We start from the raw sequence: 7,969 nt of genomic DNA, 5'->3' as shown, positions 1-7,969 counted from the left end.
GAGGAGCCTGATGTGGCTCGATCCCAGAACGCCGGGATCACGCCCTGAGCCGAAGGCAGACGCTTAACCACTGTGCCACCCAGGCGCCCCTGAAAAGATGCTGTTCTTCTCAATTTTTTTTTAAATTTGTTTTGGTAAGATCCATGTCATTGAATGGTTTGGGTTTGCTTTGGTTGTATGATTACTCTGAAGAGGTGCAAATAAAAGCATTGTGGAGCTCAACTTCAGAAACATATGGGCTTTTTGGATTTTTGTATTTATTTTTCCTTGTCTTTATTTTTATTTCTATGATATTATCATTGTATTAAAAGTTATTCTGTTAAAAGCTTATCTAACAAGATGACTATGGATTCCAACTGTTAGCCAGGCTAAGTGTGAATCTGAGCTCCACTCATCTATAACCTTAGGGAATTTACATAGACTCTCTGTGACCTGTTTCCTTTGTGGTAAAATGTGAATAATAACCATCCTATCTCACTGGTTGTTATATGGTTAAGTAATTTAAAACATGTAAAAGCACTTAGAGCAACACTTGACAAAAATAAACACTATTAAGTGCTGGATAGTTTTAGAAGTCACTTCATTAATTCTGTGAGCAGATGGAGATACAATAATAATAATATAACTTTGTCTATACATATTCAGCTTTCATCTAGACAGGAGAGTACATATTAATACATTTAAATTAGTTAATTAGATTCAATTCCTTTAATTTATACATAACTTCCTAAATACTAAAAATAGGACTAAAAAAGTGCTTTTGGAAGATAGCCTACCTAATAAGACAGCAAGATAGTAACTTTTTTAAGATACACAGGCACGACCTACTGGCAAGCTTATGGAATTTAAAAGGAAGGGGAAAAAAAGGATATGATTGCATTAGATAATTTTCAAAACTTTCTGAAGTGAAATTTTTATATTTTTAAATTAAATTGACATATGGATTTGATATTGCTATGGGCTAGAAGATGCCCACATCTCCAGGTATTATGATAAATACAAAGATGATTATTGGATATTTAAGAAAGTTGGCAGATAATCAGATGATTTTTTTTAAAACAACTCTACCCCCAAAAATGATTTAAGAGATGTCCATTATATAAAAAATCAAAAGGACATGACAGTTAGTGGTCAAGAGATGAGATGCCATTGGGGGCATAGAAGGAAATATGAGGGGCTTCTGGGGTGCTACTGATGTTACAATGCTTGATGAAAGTGCTCATTATATGGTTGTCTTCAGTTTATGGAAATTCATTTAGAATACTCCTGATATGTGATAATTTAGAAATATATTTTTTAAGATTAAAATAAAAGATTCAGCATATGTTAATTCATGTCCCTGAGAGAACTAAATGTTCCTCAGAGGGACCTCAGGTTTCACCCTAGACAATGGACTGGTGACCTTTCAGGTGGTGATTTGTGACTTTTCATCTCAGCTTTGACCATAGAAACTTTGTTTAATATTTGTTTAATATTTCAGGGTTCTAAATAAATTTTCTTAGAATAAAGATAACTGTATCAGTTTTCTAGCACCGTCCTAACCAACTACTACAAACCGGGTGGCTTACAAAAACAGAAGTTTGTTATCTCACAGTTCTAGAAGCTGGAAGTCTGAAGTCAAGGTGTGCACAGAGCCATGGTCCTTCTGAAGCTTCTAAAAAAGGATTCTTCCTTCCAGCTTCTGATAACCCCAGGTGTTCTTTTCCTTGCAGCCCTTATGCATCAATTTCTGCCTCTGTTGTCATGTGACATTCCCCTTGTTTATCTCTGTATGCTTCTAAATTGTCCTTTTCTTATAAGACCTCCAGTGATACTGGATGAAGGGCCCCTTCTAATTTTGTATGAATTTATCTTAACTTGATTACATCTGCAAAGATTCTGTTTCCAAACAAAGTCTCATGCACAAGTACTGGGAGTCAGAACTTCAACATATCTTTTTGGAGGACACAATTCAAACCATGACAGCATCCAATAAGCTTTCAAAGACACTGGATGAGAGAATACAAACCTCACTGAGTCCTTGGGGTTTTCTTTTTTCTTTTTTTATTTGAGAGAGAGAGAGTGCGAGAGACAGAGAGAGAGAGAGAGAGAGCATGAGATGGGGGGGCGGTGCTCAGAGGGAGAAGCAGGCTCCTCGCTGAGCGGGTAGCCTGATGCAGGACTTGATCCTGGGACTCTGGAATCATGACCTGAGCTGAAGGAAGTTGCTTAACCAACTGAGCCACCCAGGCATCCAACTTGGGTTTTCTATCAAGTTTGAATTAATAAAAAAAAAAAAGAGGCCTTGGTACAACTGAGTGCAATTAGCCCTCCAGCTGCAATGAATAGTAAGTTGCCTTAAAGTGTGTTGCACTGAGGTGACAAATCAGCTGTCCCTTTCTGTCTGGTGCCTTCCCCAGGAAAAAAAAAAAGTTAAAAAAATAAAAATTAAACATGTCAGCCATGCTCAGGCTCATGGGTCCTATGATGGTGAAGCAGCATACTCCTTAGGAAGTAAGGACAGACTGGTAGCTTCTCCTTCCCTTCCACTAACCACACCTCTGTCAGACTCATCATCTGAGTCCTCCTGTCCAGGAACAGAAATCGATTTGGTCTTCTAGATACTGAATTCTGCCCCTAAGTTTTAAGAAATCCACATTTTCCCCACAGCAAGATGAGCCAAATGCTTTGGTACCTCAGTTGAGATGTGGTTGCACAACACACTTGTTATTAATGTATAAATCAACAACTTGTTCCCCTTCGCTGCTCACCCCTTGAATGGGATTTAATATTTCAGCACTGGACAGAGGATTATAGATTTTATTTCATCTTGAACCACATAATTCATTTTCATAAATTAGATCACAAATGATTGGAAATCCGATTCTAATTGGCAGGTAGCCATTTATGTAAAATCTAGTAGCAAATATTAAGCTCTGACACCTTCTCCTTGAGAAAGCTTTTGAAATAAAATTAAAATTCATCATTCGGAGTTGAATGTTTTATGCTGCTGGGAGCTAATTACCACACGCATCTCAGAAGAGTGTGCTTATCTCTCTTCCAGGCCACTTGTCTTAAACTGTAGGCTCTAGGTTCCACAAATTGTGCTAAATCCTCCAGTTGCCAAGTGGGATAAGGGCTGTTTGCACAAATTATATTCTCAGGAGACTCTAGCTGGATCCAGGTGAGTGGAAATGCACCTGCTCATTGCCAGCCCAGGCAGGGTTTATTTATACTGGAGTGGGATTAACGGCTGTCAACTCTTATATCTACCTGGGAGAAGAGAGTGGTGCATCACCAAAGCAAATACGAAAAACGGGAAGTTATTTGACCAAAAAAGCAGGCTTGGAGAGATAAACTCGGCCCTACTGCTAGGCTAGAATCAACTTTTCATTCAAGCTCCTTGGGGAATATTAAGATGAGCATGACAAATCCCAACCACCCCTCTCTCCATTTGGTCCACCTCTTACTTCTTGGTCTAGACAGATGACAGAGTGATAGTCTGTCTCTCGAGCCTGCAGCAGGTTTATAACCTTAGTTATCCAAGCTCAGAAGCCACACACTATCTCTCTGGAATACTTGGTTTTGTTTTTTTTTTTTCATTTTCTAGGGAGAGCCCATTTTTTGACTGCACACCAACCGTTCTCTTGAACAGCTCATACTTCTGTGTCTCACCTTTCTGTTTAGTACCCAATTCATCATTTGCCTTGCTTTGTGCTTACCTTTGATTTGGCCTTGCATGGTAGCTTCTGTTTTTATCTCTTGCTTTTAATGACCTCTATACTGCTTTAACATCACTTCTAAAGCATTCACGTTTCCATTCACCCAGCTCTATTGACCACTGACTTCTGAGCTTTTTCCCTTATTTTTCTGTTATCCACTAGCTCAAGGAAATCAAATATTTGAGACTTGTGTGGCTATTCCCACATGATCACGCATCGTAGACTTTGCCCATCTATCTACTCCATTGTTTGTTTCTGACCTGACCCGAGCCGTGGAATGCGTAACACAGTTTTCAGACAACTGCTGCCAATTTATCAGAGTTGGCACTTGAGATAGGAGCAGTTTACTATCCCCGCCTTTATCTGGGCTTGTAGCCAGGCTCCAGGTCCTCACCCTAGGTTCATAAGCGCTCAACCCTGAATGAGTAAGTGCTCAATAAATATTGGATAAACGAGTAAAATAACGAATGAGTGGAAAAGTGCCAGAAATCTTGAACTACTTATGTAACTGCATGGTAAGAATCAAAGTGCAGTTCCAGTAGTGACCACTGTGTGGCCCTGAGAAAGTTTCCTACCCTTGCGGATGTAACTGTTAAATGGGCATAAGGATGATAGTGCTCTCTTTGTAGGATTATTGTGAGACAAAACCAGATGATATCTGTAAAAATGTGAGAACAGTGCCTGGCATATTCTACGTGCTTAATACGTATTGGTCATTGTTACCCCTATTTTTATCAAATAACTCTTATATTCATTAAAACCTATTTTTTTGCATTTCTTTTCAATGTGAATCTGATTTATTTTGAATGTTTTCAATATCATCCCTTTAAGCACTAAAAATGATGAGTTTTCCAAGTATACAGTTTTGTCTTCTAATAGAGGCGCCAATTTGCAGTGTTTTAAATGCCTGGCAGAGAGGAAACCTCCTTAGTCAAGAAAGGCAAGTGTTCCATTTCACATAGACTTGGTCTGGTCCTAAGAAAGTGTTTCTCTACAAATACATTCATAGCAAAACCTTGGCAAATGCTACAGTTAATCCTTTGAAACCATTTGCTGTCTGGGCTGTTTAGAGAAGCATCGTTATGCCAGCATATTTCTGAAACAAGTATATATTCTGTGATCTACAGTTAAAAACAAAGTTCACTTTTTTCTTTGATTTGAATTTAACTATCCAAATGGGTATACCAGGGGATGAGAGTAAACTTGACGGTTACACCTGGCTTTGATGCCACTTATTATCGAACTCTCCTAGGGATTACACTGATGTACAGAGTTCTGAATCAAGGGATGCTTTGCCCAGATAATAGAATTGTATTTATTGACCACTGTGCTGGCAGTTTTATGTGAAATATGAATGGCTATTTATACAAAGAGGGTGGATACAGTATTAGACCAAAGGAATATACAACCAAAACAAGGTCTTTTGCTCCTCCAGCTGTTTCTACCATCAACATAAAAACTGGATCTCTTATTTGGGATATTACTGGTATGTTATGTGGTTACATGCCAAGAGAGTGCCATTAATGATATCAGAGATGGACATTTTCCCGACCCACTCTCTGTTTAATTTTTTTATGATTCATTTATTCCTAAAAGTAAACAAACAAAAAATTCTTGATGTTGGTATGTATTAATGAACATATAGAAATGACTATGATTGCTATTTTGCTTAAATTCCAATCTCAATTTCTTCTTTCCCTGCTTTTCATAGGAATCAAAAACATTAGAAAAGGAAAAACCAGAAATGCTCTCTTATAATGTACCTTCCTGCCAAAATGGAGTTTTTTCAAGTTCTCAGTAGCTTTTTAAGATTTGTCTAATAGTCTTTCAGTATTCCCCTTGGGTGATTATTGATAATTTGAGTTTCTGATGCTTTTTTCCCCTCAAAATTTAGTCTATAGTTAGACATTTTATGTATCAACTCATTGTTCCTATTGATATTCCACTCCTTCCTGGAAACATACACAGTTTATCAGATTGAATATTTCCTTTTTTTCCTTGCAGATTTCATAATACAAATATTGCATACATATTTCTGAGCCTGGGGAAACATTATTTTTGTGGGAAAATTGCTCTTTGGTGCTAATTGCAAATACATTATTTGACAAAAATCTATCCAGAGAAATAAAGGAATAATTTAAATGGTCTGAAAGCTTGGGCTCAGCTCTAAGTGTCTATAAAACAAAAAGGAAGGAAAAATTATATTCTACAGGGAATACAGTTTCACCATATAATTTCAGTGCTAAATATAACAGGAATTAGAATGATGAAAATAACAAAATGCTAATAGAAATATGCATGCCTCGAGGTTGCCATTATGACACCACCATCATCCTTTCAATTACTTGGGTTATAGCTCTAATGCACTGTCTGTAAACTGAATGTAACTGATTAAACCTATTTATATGAATATTTAAGTGCAGCTAAAATTCATTAAAGAAAGATTTTTTCTGCTTGAGGTAAACGTATCTGAGTTCACAAGACCCAACCTACTGATAAAACCTGAATCATTTTGCAAATATAACATGCTTTATCAAGGTATATGAAACAAATTTGAAAATTTCTAGAAACTCCACCAAATTTCTAAGTTTTTCTCCAGGAATTGACAGAATGCAAATGCTTAGTTGGAGACCTGAGATCAATGACTTTACTTCCCACCTGGTCTCTCTATCTCTAATCAATGGGAATATAGTTGGTGAATGCAATTCCATTCTGTTTAATTCCAATGTTATGGAATTGTACATTGAAACAAAATGTTCCACCTCAATGACATACAAAGATATATATTAATCCCTGGGTGATTGATTTAATCAAAACCTCACTTACTATAGTTGGCCAGATAATGTGAGAGAAGTTTGGTATCATCCTATAAACTATATCCTAGATGAGTCTAAGTTAAAAACGAAATGATTCCGAAATTATTCAAGTGGTTATTTTACCCCTGGAGATTTTGAGCAAATAGAAGACTGTAACTTAATAGAAGTTCCTTAAATCTTTCTCCATTTCACTGATCTGCAAACTAAAGAGGCTCCCATTCTGTTCCCAACCAATGTTCATCAAAGGAACTATATTCACAGATTACAAAATACTTCCTAGTGCATCTAGGCATTTCTGCTCTCACCATTAGGTTGTATACATAACATGAAACATTTATTATTTAATTAATATTTATTGCATATACAATGTACCAGGAACAATTCTAGGTTCTGAGAATACAATAGCTAAACAAACAAACAGAAAGCAGATTTCTCAAAAATCCCTGTCTTATGACACTTACATTCTATTTGGAGAAGAGAGAAGGAGATAACAATTTGTAAATATAAAAAATATGTTAATTTAGATGATGACATCACTATTTATTGCTATGCAACAAATCATTGTAGATTTAGTTGTTTCAAACAGCAGTCGATTGATTTGCTTATGATTCTGTGGGTTAGAACTTTGGGTGGGCTAAGCTGAGTGGTTCTTATGGTCTTCCCTGAGGTCAGTCATGCAGCCACAACCACCTAGTGCCTCACCTGGGGCTGTAGGGTCTAAGATGGCCTCAGTCATATGTCTTGAATTTGGTGCAGACTGTTGTTACGTGGTCCAGCAGGCTTTATTTTGGAACACTTGCCTCATCCTCCAGTAGGCTTATTCACATAGTGAACCCAGGGCAGTGTTCTGGGAGTGAAAATGTAGACCTATGAAGCCCTTTGAGGACTAAGCTTGGAGTTTCCACAATGTCACTTCTGCAGTATTCTTTTGGTCAAAGCAAATCTTCAGGCTAACCCAGATTCAAGGAATGAAAAAAATAGACTCCTTCTTTGATGAGAAAATGTCAAAGAACCATTGAAAATGAACATGTAAACAAAGATGGGATAGATTATTATGGCATCTTTTTATAACCGATCTACCTTAGGTAGTAATAAATATGGTGAAAATAAAGCAGGGGAAAAGATAGAGAATGCCGTAGTAAAGGGTAAGAAACTCAATTATAAATAAGAAGTGACATACATGACAAAGTTGAAGGAAGTAGGGAGGTGAGGAGTGTGGCTGTCTGGGGAAGCTATTCCACACAGAGGAAATTGCAAAGGTCCAAAGGAAGTATGTGTTTGGAATATTCAAAGAACAATGAGGTGGCCAATGTGGTGTAAGTGGCGTGATCTAGGGGAAAAGCAATAGAAGAGGAGATCAAAGTTATAAATGTGGGCTACTGAAAGGATTTTTGCTTTTACTCAGAATGACATGGGAAGACCTTGGAAGGTTTTGAAGAGATGAATGGAATA

Source organism: Ailuropoda melanoleuca, chromosome 14, assembly GCF_002007445.2.
Source record: "Ailuropoda melanoleuca isolate Jingjing chromosome 14, ASM200744v2, whole genome shotgun sequence".
NCBI lineage: Eukaryota > Metazoa > Chordata > Mammalia > Carnivora > Ursidae > Ailuropoda > Ailuropoda melanoleuca.
Note: the sequence above shows the minus strand (reverse complement) of the source record.